Source organism: Homalodisca vitripennis, chromosome 5 (genome assembly GCF_021130785.1).
Source record: "Homalodisca vitripennis isolate AUS2020 chromosome 5, UT_GWSS_2.1, whole genome shotgun sequence".
In the NCBI taxonomy this organism is placed as follows: Eukaryota; Metazoa; Arthropoda; class Insecta; order Hemiptera; family Cicadellidae; genus Homalodisca; species Homalodisca vitripennis.
Window position 1 is genome coordinate 21733175 of NC_060211.1, and position 17036 is coordinate 21750210.

Sequence of the window (17036 nt, forward strand, 5' to 3'; positions counted from 1 at the left end):
TCAAAATTTTTAAAATTAATAAAATGTGAAATAAACGATTTTATAAAAATTTAACTAGAAAATAGTATAATATGGGTTACTGTAAGATAGCACTTTTATACCAAGTTTATTTCACTACGTCAAATAATAAACGAGTAGTGTTTTTTCTGAGTGGCATTCCTTGCCATTGAAAAAAAAACTCTAGTCGTGGGCGTGCAAAACACAAGTTATAAAAGCCTAGCGTAATATGAATCATACCTTATACTCGTTCATGTTTTGAATTATTATGTGAATTACAGCTATGCAGCATGCGGTACATTTTGTTTTTAGTTGGTATTATTTTAGTATCGTATAAAATATAAAACGTGCGAAGATAAGTGGTAAGCCATGTAAATTAAAACTTTTTCTTATTTACCGCGAGCGAAAACAACACAAACACTTGTTACATTTCCTGATGGAAACATTTTAAACATGTTACTGTTTGTCTTTCCATTAAAACATCCATATGGCAACAGGTTATTGTTAACGCTTTTATAGTACAGTGAAAATTTATTCCTTTATATGAACACTAGCGGACCCGGCGCGCTTCGCTGCGCATTATATATGTTTACAAAGAACAGCTGATTAAAAATTTGAAAACAGTACACTATATTCACTTATTCATTTTCTATCACATTCTAAACATTGCTGAGATAATTGATAGTCGTTCCTTCGTGAGCTTCTTGGGCGCATTATGAAGGTATGTACCACATTCCTGATACTTCTGTCAAAAAAAAACAACTAAGGTTGATTTTATAACATTCTTTATATTTGTAGCCAACGTAAGATAGTAATTATGATATCTGCATTGCTCTTCTGATCAAGCATGAGCATGGTTTATATTAAATAAATATTGCAGTTAAAGGTGAATTTTTACGTCAAATTTGAATTGTATTATCTGGATAGTAAAGTCTATGTTTAACAGTGATTGCAGAAACAGTTTAAACAAAATTTGTCGTTTCTCTTAAGCTTACTCTATGCTTTAAAACTATAAGTGTAGTAATTAAATTATATATATAAATATATTTTTTGTCGCATTATATATGTTTACAAAGAACAGCTGATTAAAAATTTGAAAAGACTCTTTCACTTAATAACATATGTTTGCTGCAATGCATTTCTTACGGGTATTTCTGTAACCAGTGGGGCGGAATCCTGAATCGGGAAAGGGATAAAAAGTATCCTATAACCTTCTACAGATCAAGACGAACAAATTAAAAAAAAAAAATAGGCGAATCCATCCAGCCGTTTGTGAGTGATGCTGTTACACACGAACAGTTTCATTTTTATATAATAGATTGAGATTTTCGCTATACAGTTTATTCGGCTACCGAGACATGGATGCATTAAGGGGATTACTCACGTAGCTTAAGCCCATCTCTGAGATTTTTAAAGATAAACATTGAAATTTCAGTAATTTTTTTAGGATAGAACACTTTTATAAGGCTTAAAGAACAACTCTTTCCCGGAGGAAGAGTCCCGATCCCCTTTTTGGAGGGGTTTTTATACCTCCTAAACCACCCAGTGTTTCAGCTCCCTCCCCCAAATTAATCTTCTATGTACGCCACTGTTGATTGCAAACATCCCACAAACCACGTATTGGTGTCTGCTTTGTACCACAACACAGGATATGACGCGCAATTGCTATTTCTGTAGTAACTTTATACAAATACGTATAAAATAAATAGCAATTTTTAACCTAATAGGTGCCGAGGGCTTACCGATTTCTGATTACTAATAAAATACATTGTTATTACTTTCAAAACTACTATTTCAAAATTTGTTTTGCGACTTTGTATACATATTTTTATGTTTATATTACCTAATAATGTTCTAACCATTGATAGCGCTTTTGGAATAAAGTTTTGTAGAGGTAATAAAAATGTCTTTTATACCAAAACCATACCACTCAGATCAAGCGTACGAATATAGAATGAAAAATGTGTTTAAATTACATTAATAAGAGAATACATTTGGTCATCTTTCATTGTTATAGACATGTAGTTTTTGCAGAAAATAACGTCTGAATTAGATTCACGGCAAAATGTCAACTTTACATGTATTAATCATATTGCTTGTTCTAAAAATGGCATTCAATGACAATGATGGTAATTAGGATTTTAATTGACATACTTTGATAAAACTGTATTTGTATGTCAGAAATTGAGAACAAATGAATGGACATTTTTACAAGTACTTATGTGTGTTTTCGAGTTAATACATGGGATTAGAGAGTAAGACTTTTATTAATGTGGAGCGACAATATAAACATACATTATCAGGTGTTGCTTAATCCGCTAAGCCAGGCGAACAATAAACCCTGGTGTCTAAAGTGCGGTTACCAGACATGCATTAAGTTCAGCAAGTTTGTTTCAACGTGTAATTATTTTCTGTCACAAAAACTATACCTGCTTCGTGCAGCGGTTAAAATTAATCTGAGTTGGCCTCGCTGTTTCAGATCATATAAAAAGCATAATTGAAAGTCTTGTATAGTGTAAACAGGTGTGCAGCTATCAATACGTGCCTAATGGTCTCATAAATTATTAGCGCAGTTATTATTCGTAATTCCAACTCTTTTATTTGAAATCTAAGGAATAAGAGACTAAAATAACCATTTCTACTGTATATTTCGGGGGAAAATTATGTTTGAGACCTCGTGGGAAGGATTTCAAGGAAATATATAAATAGAACCATTAAATTCCTATTCCCAATACACTGACATTTTATGCCTCGCGTAAAATAGAATTGCACTTTCTCTATTTCACCTAATTGAAATTTATAGGACAAGTTCTATTGTATTGCTGATTATGTATATAATCTAATGGGAAATCGAAATTGTATTTTGCTGTTCATCTTCCATTATATTAACGACAGGTTTGTGCATTTCATGTTATTATTATGGTTGTATATAGTAACATAATCCACTTTTGGAAATACACCACCCCATCAGGGTTTAGTGATTTTAAATAGCCTAAATTTTCAATCAAAAGCCGCTTAGTACCCTGCTTTAATGAGAGAGAATAATAATTTCTCAACTTTAGATCGAATGTATTCCCTAATGCTGGTAGGTTCTCAAAAATGTACATTTCAAACCCGTATTACTTTAAAAATTGGAAGTATTATTAAAACCCAACAAGTGCTTCCTAATAACGTTTCCCGTTTTGTGTACGATAACTCTTGATGGAAAGGACATAGAGACTTTAAACTTGGTACATAGGTTTCTCTTGGTCCAAGGAAAAACTATATTGATTTAAGGTCGTAAGGGCAAGGGGGTTTGTTTTTCTGTGTCCATCCGTTTGCTAATCGTATCGTACGATAACCTCTTGATGGAAAGGTCCTAGAGACTTGAAACATGATACATAGATTCTTGTTGGCCTAAGGAAGACCTTTATTAATGTAAGGTCGTAAGGGCAAGGGGGTTTGTTTTTCTGTGTCCATCCGTTTGCTAATCGTATCGTACGATAACCTCTTGATGGAAAGGTCCTAGAGACTTGAAACATGATACATAGGTTCTTGTTGGCCTAAGGAAGACCTTTATTGATGTAAGGTCGTAAGGGCAAGGGGGTTTGTTTTTCTGTGTCCATCCGTTTGCTAATCGCATCGTACGATAACCTCTTGATAAAAAGATCCTAGAGACTTAAAACTTGGTATATAGGTTGTTCTTGGTTTAAGGAAGAACTAAACCGATTTTGAGGTTAAAAGGCCAAAAGGAAGCAAGGCGGATATTTAACCCTTTAATTTTCCCTTTCGTTCTGTCAGGTGCTTCGATACTCCGTTGTGACGATTTATTATTCATTAAACATATTGTGTAATGGAGGAACCCCAGAATCTCGAAATTTGCGGTTAATGATATGCCGCTCCTGGACATCCATAAAGTTGCTCAGATTTAAGTGACACATCGGTTTTTTCATGTGCCTAGTGATAGGTTCAACTGGAAGGTATAAGCCAGCCAGAAGTGACCCTTGCTGGGGTTAATAAATATGTTACACAACCTTACAAACCTCAAATTATTTAAGGATTTAATTATTTAGTTACTTACTCGTAGATAGTGACCACTTCTTTTAACTTTGTTAACAATTAATTGGAAATACCCTCCTCTGGGTTTTGAATAATCAACAACTAAACAAAAGTAATTAATAGCGTTGAAACTGTAGAGTTTAATGTAACATACTGATGACTGTTTACGATTACAAAATATTAAGCATAACCCTATGGACTTCCATACCCTGTTTCACTTCCACTAGTGATTTCTATGACAGTAGAAATACCTTTCATAATCCTAGACCCGAGGGCTATTCAAAAATAGATTATGTTGTAATCTAAACAATAAACAAAGTGCATTTAAAATGGTATTGTATACATTTGAAAGTGACACTAAAATACTATTTTTTACTATAGTTACCATAAAAATTTAGGCACTTTTCATAGTGGTGAACTAGTTTTGAAATTCCAGCGTTATAGTTCTGCCGCCTGAGACTTCAACCACGTAGTCACTCCCCCCCCCCACAGTTCCACGTCGTCATAAAAGCGCTGCGTCATTAAAGCGATTTTCATTGCTGGAACAGGTGGTAGTTGCTGTGTGCAAGGACTGTAAGGCAAATGTGGAAACACCTCCCTCTTAAAAGCATCCAGGACTTCTCGAGACCGATTTGTGTGTGTGGTTGGGCGTTGTGGTGCATAAACACTTCTTGCACAACATTTATAATGGTGGTACGATATTTATAGATTTCTCGCGTCACAATTGCACATTCTGACTTTTATTTCAGGACGGCAGAGCCGGTGTTCTCAGATGCTCTCCAATAAAGATGGCACTAAGTGTGTATTCACAGATTCGGAAATGACCACAAATTGAAATACGAGACGACGCTAGGTTGCAATTCCGTTTAACTTGAAACTCAAGTCACGTGTTAAATAAAAAATATAATAGTCTTTAGACCTTTAAACATTTTGCCCATGTTGAAAACACAGAGTTTTCCTTAAATTATTCACTTACAAAAATCATGAAGAAATAGATAATACAGTTGTTGATAAAGTTGTAACGTACTTTTCTTTACACTTTTACAATTTACTTTCATAGTTAAAAATTCCATAGTTACATTTACTAAAACTCTTTAACAATATTTAAAATGTCAGAGGAATAAAACTTCATTTTATGGGACTCTTGTATCTTATTGATAATCAAAGGAACATATGTCAGTAGCTGTAGTTCATTACGAAATGGCAATACCTCATTACTCGAAGTAATAGTTTACCTATAATGTTAATCCGTAGAGTTAAAAAAAACGCAATTTACCTATTTTTCTTAACTCTTTTTACTATTAACTTATATTTTTACTCTTTAACTATTTTTTTGTATTCTTAAAAGCCACTATAAGTATTTTAATTACACTGTATATTTACACAACGTTATACTCACACTTTAATACGTCATACTACAGTATGCCTACAATTCGTTGCAGCGTAAAGCGACGCCTCCAATAAGGTGCGTAACTTTCAAGGTACCTGTTGCTATTTTGGATTTCAGCACGGATCTTGAGCTTTAGAATGTGTATGGAAGTCGTGCCTTACATTTTGACCATGTAACAAAGACCTCCAAGTCGCGCTTACTAATTACGTTCTTTCCCTTATTGTAACTGTTTGGTACAGGGTTCTTTAGCCAAATTACTTTGGGAATTTGACTGGTTAGTCGATTGATTTGGTACTTACATCGGTATGATCATCAACTACATCAAGGACACTTAAAAGCTAGAGAGTCTAAGATTTATAACTGGGGGCAGCCAACAAAATTCGCTAGTGATGTGCTATGTCCTGCCAATAAAAGCTCCTAGGTCTGGCCGTCGGATCGCACTGAACAGTTTTCCAGTGATACTTCGGTGATGTATTGAAGTCATAAACGGTGCTGGCTTGGTTTGATGGCTGGAATATTTGTATAGTAGTCGTTCCTGATCTTCGCAGCAGATTTGTTTCGAGAGGAATTACGGAATCGAATTGTATGCATTTGGAATGAATTACTCTGATCGATAGAAAGATAAATTGCAGCAAAAATTGGTAGGTTAGTGGTTTCATGTCGTAAACTCCCAAATGCTTCGACCTCATCCATCGATTGTCCACGCTTCCCGAACCCGATTTTGTTCGAATGTTACACTCGCATTCGAATTGACTATCTTCCAAACAATTATGCACAAGTAAAAAAGAATGTTGCAATTAAATGGATTTCTCCACTACGATAATCAGCTAACGATAATTTGTAATAAGTGACTTTTCCTCTTGCTCAATAAAATGGTGCATAAAATACTATGATGACTTAAATGATTATATTAGTAATCTTAAAACGGCATTGATAACTAAAAAACACATTGATAACCTATAAAACATTTTATAGTCTGTAGTTTGTAAAGAGACTTATTAACATTTATTATTCTGTATCAATGTCACGTAGCAGGCAGGATAGTTAAATGTTTTCGTAATATTTAATATCTACGGATAAATGTGCCCAATTGACCATCACATTAATTATAGCACATTCTATTTATTAAATGCTATTAAAGATATCAAGTTCTTCATGTTAAGTTATCGTGGTGGATGACCAACTGAAGCCTGCGCACAGGCTGAATGCCCATGCAGGCTTTATTCCTTATTAATTATTTAACTAATATCTTAAATAGATAACTAGTAAACTATTGTTTTCAAAACAATTCTGTTTAGTGCTTTACTATTGTCATTTTTAAGTGTATTTCATGTACAATTGATGGAATAAACATTCATTCATTCATTCATCATGTTTTATGTTTCAGTGTTATATGAGTTATTATACGTTATGTATATTATTTTGAAAATGTTCTATACCTGTAAATGAGGAAGATGGCAAAATGTGTACTATTCTCATTTTTAATAGAGAAAAATAAAAATAAGTAAAGTCTCTATTAAACTTTTACAAATTTGAAAAACCAAGGAACTAAAATTGTGAATTATATATTCATACTATTTATATCTTTTTCTATTTATTATACTCTGAATAAAGGTTTACTTAATGGTAAAGAAATTGAAGTTTTGGGAAAACGTCCAAATGCTTAAAAATATAAAATGACTCTATTAACAAAGAGGGATTCTGAAGCAATGTTGAATGTTTGCCCTATATTCCTCACATAATTAGTTCATTAACGTAATTGTGCATTTATACATTCCATAGAGAAATTATTGACAATCGGGCAGCAATTTTGCTGAATTACATTACCCCACATACACTGTAATAGTCACGTTTCTCTAACAATGGTTCACAGTGTTTGATCAAATCCGTGATTTTAGTTTTGTCATTAAAAATTCTTTATTAATACGTACGATTCATAAATATTGCATTTAATTTAATCTTTTATAGCTCATCGGTTAGTTTGTAAAACTCATCAGCATTGTATTATTAATAAAGGTTTTCAAAATATTTGTTAGCCATTAAAACCGTTAATTTGAAAACCTTATTTCCAGTCATGTCATCTATAAAAAACCGTGGGAAGGAAACTCAGTAACTGTTTTAAATTACAACAAACAAATTAGAAATGAGACTAAATAAACTAATTTAGTTTTATGTAATTTGATAAGTATAGATTTTGCTTTCTTGTATGTAACATTATGGAGCTGGAAGGGGAGTGGATTTAATACTTGTTAGGTTAGTGGGCTATTCAAAAGGTTACAATATAAGTTAAATAACACAGAAATGCATTAAGCTAAGAACATACAAAATGAATGGTCTTTCGAAATTGAATTGTCTGCTAAGAAAAACAGGTTGAATATAGATACCATTAAATAAATTCGGTTTAAATGTGAATTATTAATAATCAAATTTCCAGATCCTAGAGCCAATAAAAATTAAAACTATGTAGCCAAGAATGCATTAGTCAAGAACACACAAAATGAATTTCTTCGGAAATTGTTTGCTATGAAAATCAGATTAAATATACATACCATTAAATGTAGTAGGTTGAATTATGAATTATTAATAACCAACTTTCTCAGATCTCAGAGCCAATCAAAATTATAACTAGGTACACAATAATGCATTAAGCTAAGAACACACAAAATGAATGGTCTTCGGATATTTTGTGCTATGCAAAATAGGTTGAATATGCATACAATTAAATATATTCGGTTAAAATATGAATTATAATAATCAACTTTCTCAGATATCAGAGCCAATCAAAATTGAAACTACGTACAAAAAATGTATTAAGCTAAGAACACACATTATTAATGGTTTTTGGAAATTGTGTGCTATGAAAAATAGGTTGAATATGCATAAAATTAAATATAGTAAGTTGAAGTATGAATGGTTAGTAATTAACTTTCTCAGACCACAACAATGCATTAAGCTAAGAAAATGAATGGTCTTCCGAAATTGTTTGCTATGAAAAACAGATTGAATATACATAGCATTAAATATATTTGTTTGAAATATGGTATATTTATAATCAAATTTCTCAGACCCCAGAGCTAATCAAAATTAAAACTGAATAGTATAGAAATGGCAAAACATAATATCAGTGGCCTCTTGTTCTATATTCCCATCTGTTTGGGTGAACCGTCACAATATAGGTCACTACGTACCACCAAGGTAACAACAATTACCGATGGCCCATTGTTATGAGTCACTGACCACCACCGCAGTATCACATAGGCAGTGGCACCTGAGTGTCAAGTGTGGCAGTGGCAGAGTGCGCTCAGCCTTACTTTAGCACTTCAGTTCATTCCAAGCGCTCTGGAAGACTAGGCTGACCTGCCTTACCATCTCTTACTTGGTACGTTCCTACTTATTTTAGGTTATGTCAAAGAAAAAATTTATTTAATTAAATTATTTAATAAAAAAGCATTCCATTTTTAGACAGATTACGTATTTCATTTTCTAATATAAATTTTTTTCATACAAGAAATGGTTTTGTTTTATTATAGTGAGTGCAAATTAGTCAATCTTGCAAAAGTGCAAAAACTCATGCAGTACTTTAAAGAACTGTTAATTTAAAATATGCGCCCTCATATTCCCAGGTTAAAAATAAGAAACTTTGTCAAAAGTAAAAAGAGTATTTCAAGGCTTATAATATTATTTATTACTGTTTGATTTTTCTTTCGTTTGTAGTATAAGAGAAGTTATTATATTGGTTTTGATGACAAATTGTAGTTTTTGTGGATTTGAGACTGCCCAAGTCAAAAAAAGATTTGGTATTTTCTCTATGTTATTTCTTTCTTGTGCATTTGCATGTGGTGGCTTGGATGTTATTATGTATGGCCAAAGGCTAGTCAGATGGACAGATTTGGACCAAATTAATCACATGAATGTAGTTAGTAAATACCTAAACCTGGAGTTTTTAAACTTTAGTTTAATTTCTACTTTTACTCTATAATTGTCCCGAGAGCACACATTTTCTAAAAACTATGTTCCAGCGATTGTAATTAAATATAAAATATTAATAGATAATGCTATAGTCGCTTAAAAATGACATAAACTGAATATTTCTGCAAATACTTCCAAAAACAAAAAAGCTGGATTTTTACTTAGCTTAAATAACAACAGAAATATAGACTGTACCATTAATATGATATTTGAGGTTTTATAATGTAAATATGATTTATAAATATCTCCAACAATTATAATTTTAAGTGCTTTTGACGGAATAATTCCTTATTTTGTAACCATAACAAAAAATGTGGGTTTTTATCTGTGGAAAGCATCTGGATTTAAATTTGTCATTTTCGAGGTAGGCGTAAGCCTTTCAAGTTCATTTCATTACGCTATATGTGTCACAATGTCATATATTAACATTTCATTAAATTTATTTTAAAATCTATTAATTCTCCGATATTTTTGTTCCGACCATGGCTACCCATAAGACCAAAGAAATAATGTTCGCTAACGCTCAGCTAAAACCCACAGAGTGATATGCGCCATCACCGACCTCCATAATGACTACAAGATAATATATGAAGCTGCATGCAAAATTCAAGACTAGATTTCAGTTCTATATCGAGATATCATTTGGACAGAAAGACAGATAGACAAGACAGACGGACAGATAAAGAGACAGTAATGAAACGTGTACAGCCCGTTCAGTGATAGGCTTCGCTAACGCTCAGCCAAAACCCATTCTTGATATGCGCCATCATAGACCACGATAATAACTATAATATAAATGAAGCTGCATGCAAAATTCAAGACAAGATTTCAGTTCTATATCGAGATATCATTTGGACAGAAAGACAGATAGACAAGACAGATGGACAGATAAAGAGATAGTAATGAAACAAGTACGGCCCGTTCAGTGATAGGCTTCGCTAACGCTCAGCCAAAACCCATTCTTGATATGCGCCATCATAGACCACGATAATAACTATAATATAAATGAAGCTGCATGCAAAATTCAAGACTAGATTTCAGTTCTATATCGAGATATCATTTGGACAGAAAGACATAGACAAGACAGACGGACAGATTAAGAGATAGTAATGAAACGTGTACAGCCTGTTCAGTGATAGGCTTCGCTAACGCTCAGCCAAAAACCATTGAGTGATATGCGCCATCATAGACCTCCATAATGACTATAATATAAATGAAGCTGCATGAAAAATTAAAGACTAGATTTCAGTTCTATATCGAGATATCATTTGGACAGAAAGACATAGACAAGACAAACGGACAGATAAAGAGATAGTAATGAAACGTGTACAGCCTGTTCAGTGATAGGCTTCGCTAACGCTCAGCCAAAACCCATTGAGTGATATGCGCCATCATCGACCTCCATAATGACTATAATATAAATGAAGCTGCATGCAAAATTAAAGACTAGATTTCAGTTCTATATCGAGATATCATTTGGACAGAAAGACAGATAGACAAGACATACGGACAGATAAAGAGATAGTAATGAAACATGTACAGCCTGTTCAGTGATAGGCTTCGCTAACGCTCAAAGAGTAATCGATAAAATGGTTTACATTTGAATAAAAGTCTTTTAAACTCTCGATTTACATTTTTATTATAAAGATCTATATAAAAACATACAAAAATAGGCCTTCCGAAATCCCCAACGTAGAAGTGGTGAAATATAGTGACTAGAACAAAAGAAAGCTGTGTCATATTTATGACGATTTATTTAAAGAGAGTACATTACGCCATATAATGACGTAAGGCCTTATCCGATTACTATCTTCGGAATATTGGTAACTGTACAGATAGTCCCATTGTCATTAAGCAACGTATGTTGTAGGTTTCAGCTAATTGATGACGTCTTGTAGTCGGCTTATCAGATAATCCTGCTGACCCTTAGGTTAGCTTAACCCAACACGTCGTTGCTCGTTGCAGCGGGAAAATTATTAAATCAATTCATTTGCTTACTCATGTGACGTAGTGGGCGAAGCCACTTCAGCTATCTTTGATCAAACAGTTTATCAACGATAATATTCACTCTTGTGACGATAAAGTCAATTTTAGAGTAATGATTATCTCTTTATGATAACGAATATAATTAGAAGTATTTCACGCAAGTGGTCGTCAATTGCGAAACAGTTGTGCAAAGCGAACTTTTAATGTTTGAAAATAATACGTACACGTCCTTTACTGTTCATTTAAATTCATATCCAACAAGCAACAAGCAAGTTTACATATGAATAAATGCAAACCTTGGTGTATTAGTGAATAAAACGGTTGTCCTTCTAGTCAGTGTTGTCCAACTTTCAAATTTGAAACATTAAGTCTTTAAAATTGATATACAGTAAATGTAAGTGTGTGCTTATATTTAATGTTAAATATAATCCTCATGGATATCCTGACCTATAGAAGTCTTCTTCCTTTTACATCGAACTTTTGTTTTCACTCTTTCTGGATATCTGCTTCTAGAGAATCGGGCGAGGAATATTTGCGTATGCTTCCACCAGGTCTATAAGAGGCATCAAACTCGAACTTGATGTCCCGGGCATATTGATGAAATTTTGGAGAGATTTCGGCATCAGGTGCACTTTGCTTTTGTAAGTTACTGTCATTGGGAACTCATTATCTTCTGGAACTGGCGACCTCTGGATGCTTCCAGCCCCTGGAAACTTAAATTTTTTGCAATTTACGGTCTTTAAAAAAGGCCGACCTCTGGAAAATTCCAGTTTATAAACGTTTTGGGCATGTGCCAGTTCCCAGACTCTTGGATATTCTGGTATTTACTCTGAATACTTCCACACTTGGAGAGGTCTATTCTCTGCAAGAAGATCTAGAAGATTCCATGCCTTCAGAGTTCTAGAAATATCTATTTTGGCATAAGAGTAGTTCCATCTTCTTGAAAGTTATTGCCTCTTGTAGTTTGAGTCATTGGCATTTCAGAATAATTAGTTACTTTAAGGTATAAGGCCTTCACAAATGATACGATGAGAATGGTACTGTCCTAAACGCGGCTCCTATTTTCATTAAAATGCATATAAACTTTCTTTACATAAAATTTACTCTTTAGTATATTCGTGTCAATTTAGACTAAATCCACACATGCGTAAAATGTAAAAACAATTTGACTCTGAAATTCCACTATTTTGGCCTTGGAAGAGATTCATAATTTTCATCGGTTAACATTTGGTGCGTAGAATATTTATCCAGAATTTAGTAATCATTCATCGTTTGAGCGACGGGGCTGAAAATATGTAAAAATATTATGTAAAACATGTTTGTTTAGAGCCAGGTAGACAAGATTTGTAGAATGACTTTTACAAACTGTAAAAAAGAAAAAAAATAGCAGAATTTTAGTAACCCTTTTTACTGAGTAAAATTTACTATATTTACACAAATAACACCACTAAAGTAAAACAGTTTAAATAATACCAACCTTAAATACGAGAAAGTAGAGTAAAAATATTTTGATGAATGAGAGTAAAGAGATTATTGTGAATGGCGTGGTGACAAGATGAAACGCTTATGTAACGTAATCGTTCCACAAGTTGCACGGCACTAAACAGAATTGGCTAGTTCTTGCTACTTCATGACTTCCTTGTGTACAAACACTGACAGGCTAATGTTCGCCAGTTACAAGCTCGTTAATTTTTACCACACGGGAGAGATCACGCGCTTCTGACAAAGCACTGAGTGGAATTATTCTGCTTTAGTTTAGAACATAGGGCACGATTAGCAGTATATTTTCTGTAATAAAACCACGAAACAAATATATCCATTATAGTACATTGCTTTATATGAATGACACGTAAACAAATTAACTATTTGTCCAACAGATTTTGTTGTGATGCAGACAAATCCACTGAAAGATGAAATAAATGTTGTTATTATCAATCTATAGGATAGTGAACAATAGTATTCCTACTGGATTTCAGGTGCTTTGAAGACGTGGGGTTCCTCGCTGCTAAAAGAAAGGAACACAATCGTACAAACATCGTACAAATTATACACACACAATCGTACAAACATCGCACGAATTGTACACACAATCGTACAAACATCGTACAAATTGTACACACAATCGTACAAACATCGCACGAATTGTATATAAAATAAATGTCGAATAAAGTCTGTTTTGCTTTAATTCTTTTAACAAACTCTGCTTTCCGACAATTATTTAGCTAGTAGAACTTACTGTATTAATTAATAAAACCCCTGTTTTGTTCAGCTAGTCGGCGTTTACCCACTGCCACCATAGAGTTAGGGAAGAACCTCCTACGAGAATACCAGTGAATCAATTCTTTTGATTCCGTTTTTGACGATATAAATTCAACTGATTTAATTCACCAATCCAATGGTGTGAGGTTAGTTAAAGGGGGCATCATTTTGATTCTGGGTGAATAATTGAGGTTTCAAACGCCACTATTAATAATGTCCTCTGTGTTGTTATTGCTTTACCCATTTGCTTCCTTTTAACAGTGACGAAAAATAAAAAATAATCCCATGGCATTGCCGGCAATATAAACAGGAATATGTTATTCATGGAAAGTAAACGGTTGATGGGATGGGTGTTACTCTAATTTACCCACTCGATTCCCGCAGGTGGGAAAAGTAGCAGACTAATCTCACATGGGCACCCCCTTCCCTACAGCTGTTCTCATTACACATTTAAAATTCATATTGTTACTTCGGAGAATCCACAACTCGCCACGAATACCACGCTCTGACATGGTCAAATTACGCATCTGGTGTTTGTGTGCAATGCAATGAAAAGACTGCATTTACTTCAATATTTTATGTATGAAACAGAGCCATTTAGTTGTCTCAGTGCTTAGCCGTCTTCACAGTGTGCAAGATATTCAAAGCAAAACCAAAAGTTACAGTGTCAATGTTACAGAGGTTGTCATATATTTCAAACTTACCATAATGGGCTTATACCGTCCTTCAATAGTGAACAAGCAATCCAGGATCAAATTAGTCTATTACACAAATGCGCTAGGATATTAATTGGTTTGTTCTTTATATAAGGTTAAAAGATTTTTGGACACATTTTATTTAAAACAATTTTAGCACACACTACGATTTAAGATAAAAACGCAAAGTTAAAGGCCTCAAACTTTTAACTCTCCACCCGATCACTACTGTGGTTTCCCAGAAGGTTGGTTTATACCATCCATTGAAACCTACACTGGGTACGGCAAATCCAAATGGGCAACTCTATGGATGGGTCCAGGAGTCGCACCATCAGTAACCGCAAATGTTAAGAATTTGGGATTTGTGATTTGGGATAAATCAATAGCTCTACTCTACTGCAGAGGATGAATATTTGAGTTACTGTGGCTCCTCTAATTGTTTAGCCTGAACACAAGGGCGTGTTACCCCTCTGCCTGCTTTGACTGGAGAGGTTGGTACAGAGCTGGCTTTCCTTCATCCAACGTTATATGTCTGAGATGTAGTGCCCTAAAATCTTCCTCATGGATCTCGGCAGAAGGCGGCCCATACCTCTAACCTTACCAATCCTGAATATCCTGTCATTATAGAAGCATACGCTTAGGTGCGTGAGAGGTTTCTCAGTATCTTTTTCTAAGAGAATCAAACCACATCACCCCAATATCTTTTGTTTTAGATGACACGCCGTGTTACCGCAGGAACTGCCCATATTGATATTTCCTCATTCTCTCACCTTTTATAATATGTACAGTTGGTGATTAGTTTAACCAGTCATGTTTACTAGGTGTATGTATGATGTTTTTAGTATAAAACTTATTTTGGGGTCAACTTTGAATTTGGCAAGTTCATTGCGTATTCTTATGGTTTTGCGACATATGTGGAAGGAGATATACTTAAATCCTAGAATAGTTGTATCTATTTTTAAAACATAGGACAACGGGAAATGTCCAAAAAGCTGCTTTATTCTTCAAATTAATTATCCATCAATAATAATAATATAAAAAATATTGTTGGCGGTCTAAGCACCCGTGTTTATCCAATATATCATATCTGCATTTTGCAATATGCCTCTATAAATACTATACAATTAAAAGTAATAGGGTACTCGCTTGCTATCATTATTTTACGAGTTACTTAGTAATAACAAAGCTTTGTTTCTCTAACGGTCTATAAATTCGATTGATAGTATATTCATTCTAAATTTATCGGATATTTTTATATTGATTATTCAAGACGAAATGTAGAAAATAATCATACAAGTAGATAATAAAAGTCAGTAGTTCATAAATAACGAAATTCCGTAGAACAATATTTATTTATGAAAACCAAGGAAACATTACTTATTCATATCTTATTACATCACTATGTAAATATAACCTAACACGTAAACATAACCTCTGAACGGAAATAAAACTGACAGTTGACATGACATAGGGGATCTAGGGATGAGCGCTGGCTGTGGTTGGTACAACTGTAGACAGTGTGGATAAAAAAACAGTCTGTAGGGCTACCAACAACATACTGTTTGCTGATACCATGCAATTTCCGTACTGTTATTCACTTTGCTTTGTTTGCTACATTTGTTACTCATTATTGTTGATTATTGTTATGGTTTAGTTTTTATTATTTTGTTGAATAGTGTTAGAATCGCAGTTTTCAACTTATACCGTAGCTATGGTAGGAAGGGTTGATTCAATTTGAATGATGACTTTTGCTCCAATTTACCTTCCTTTTATTGCAACAATCTGGCATCCGACGCTGTCTCAGACTTGACTCCTGGGATCTGGAGTCATGTTAGTCTGAGGAGATCCAAAGAAAGTCCGCGACGAAGAAGCTGAAAACGAACCTTTACATCGTTTCGACACCAGAGAGACCTGTAAATAGGTGAAGTGGCAGTCTCATTGTCTTACTAGGTGCACAATGTAGTGCACTAAGATGTTTCTGACACGATCTCTAAGCACGGCGGAGCAACCGAGTTTTCTACACATACCCTAACTACTATGGTAGGAAGGGTTGACTCAGATTCCAGAAGTCAAGTCTGAGGCAAAGTCAGATGCTAGATGATGTAATAAAAGGAAGGTGAACTGGAGAAAAACTCAACATTCAATTAGTAGGTTTCAATTAATAGTTAGATTTGATATTATTTTAGTTGCCTTACATAGTGCAGAAAATAAGTACCTGTACCAAATTGCAACAATATTACATACATTTAATATTTATATGTTTATAAATGTTTATTAAAAACCAAGAGATCCGGACCCCTCCAAATTTTTTATCTTTTCCATCAGGCCTACTTTTTATCAAACGATTATTATTATTATTATTAAAATAATAAGTATTATTGACATAGACTGCTGAAATATCTCTCTCAATACCGTATTGAAACGGATTGAGAACTTTTTAGGGAAAAAAATGGGGAATGAGTGGTTAACTGCTATTGCCTTACTTTCTGTCAACTACGGTAAGATATCAGTTTCTCCAGAGCAAGTTCTAGATATGATGGGTCAGCAGAAGTCAAAAAAATTTTACTTTTGTAAAATCTCTTTTAAATATTATTGATTCTCAATGTGGATCTGTGTACTACAGTATGTACACTGTGTTTTGCAGATAGTAAAAGCCGCTTTTTTGTAATTACAGTAATACATTAATCATTACTGTAATTAAA

At 33.8% G+C, this 17036-nt stretch overlaps 1 protein-coding gene across 1 annotated transcript in view; it reads left to right on the forward strand.

The window, feature by feature from the left end:
• Positions 1 to 8675: 8675 nt before the first annotated feature.
• LOC124361836 (proton-coupled amino acid transporter-like protein pathetic) overlaps positions 8676 to 17036 on the forward strand; it is a 33273-nt gene continuing 24912 nt past the window's right edge. Inside the window, exon 1 of the mRNA XM_046815837.1 lies at positions 8676 to 8804. The gene's annotated coding sequence lies outside the window, so the exon portion shown is untranslated. The remainder of the gene's footprint in view (positions 8805 to 17036) is intronic.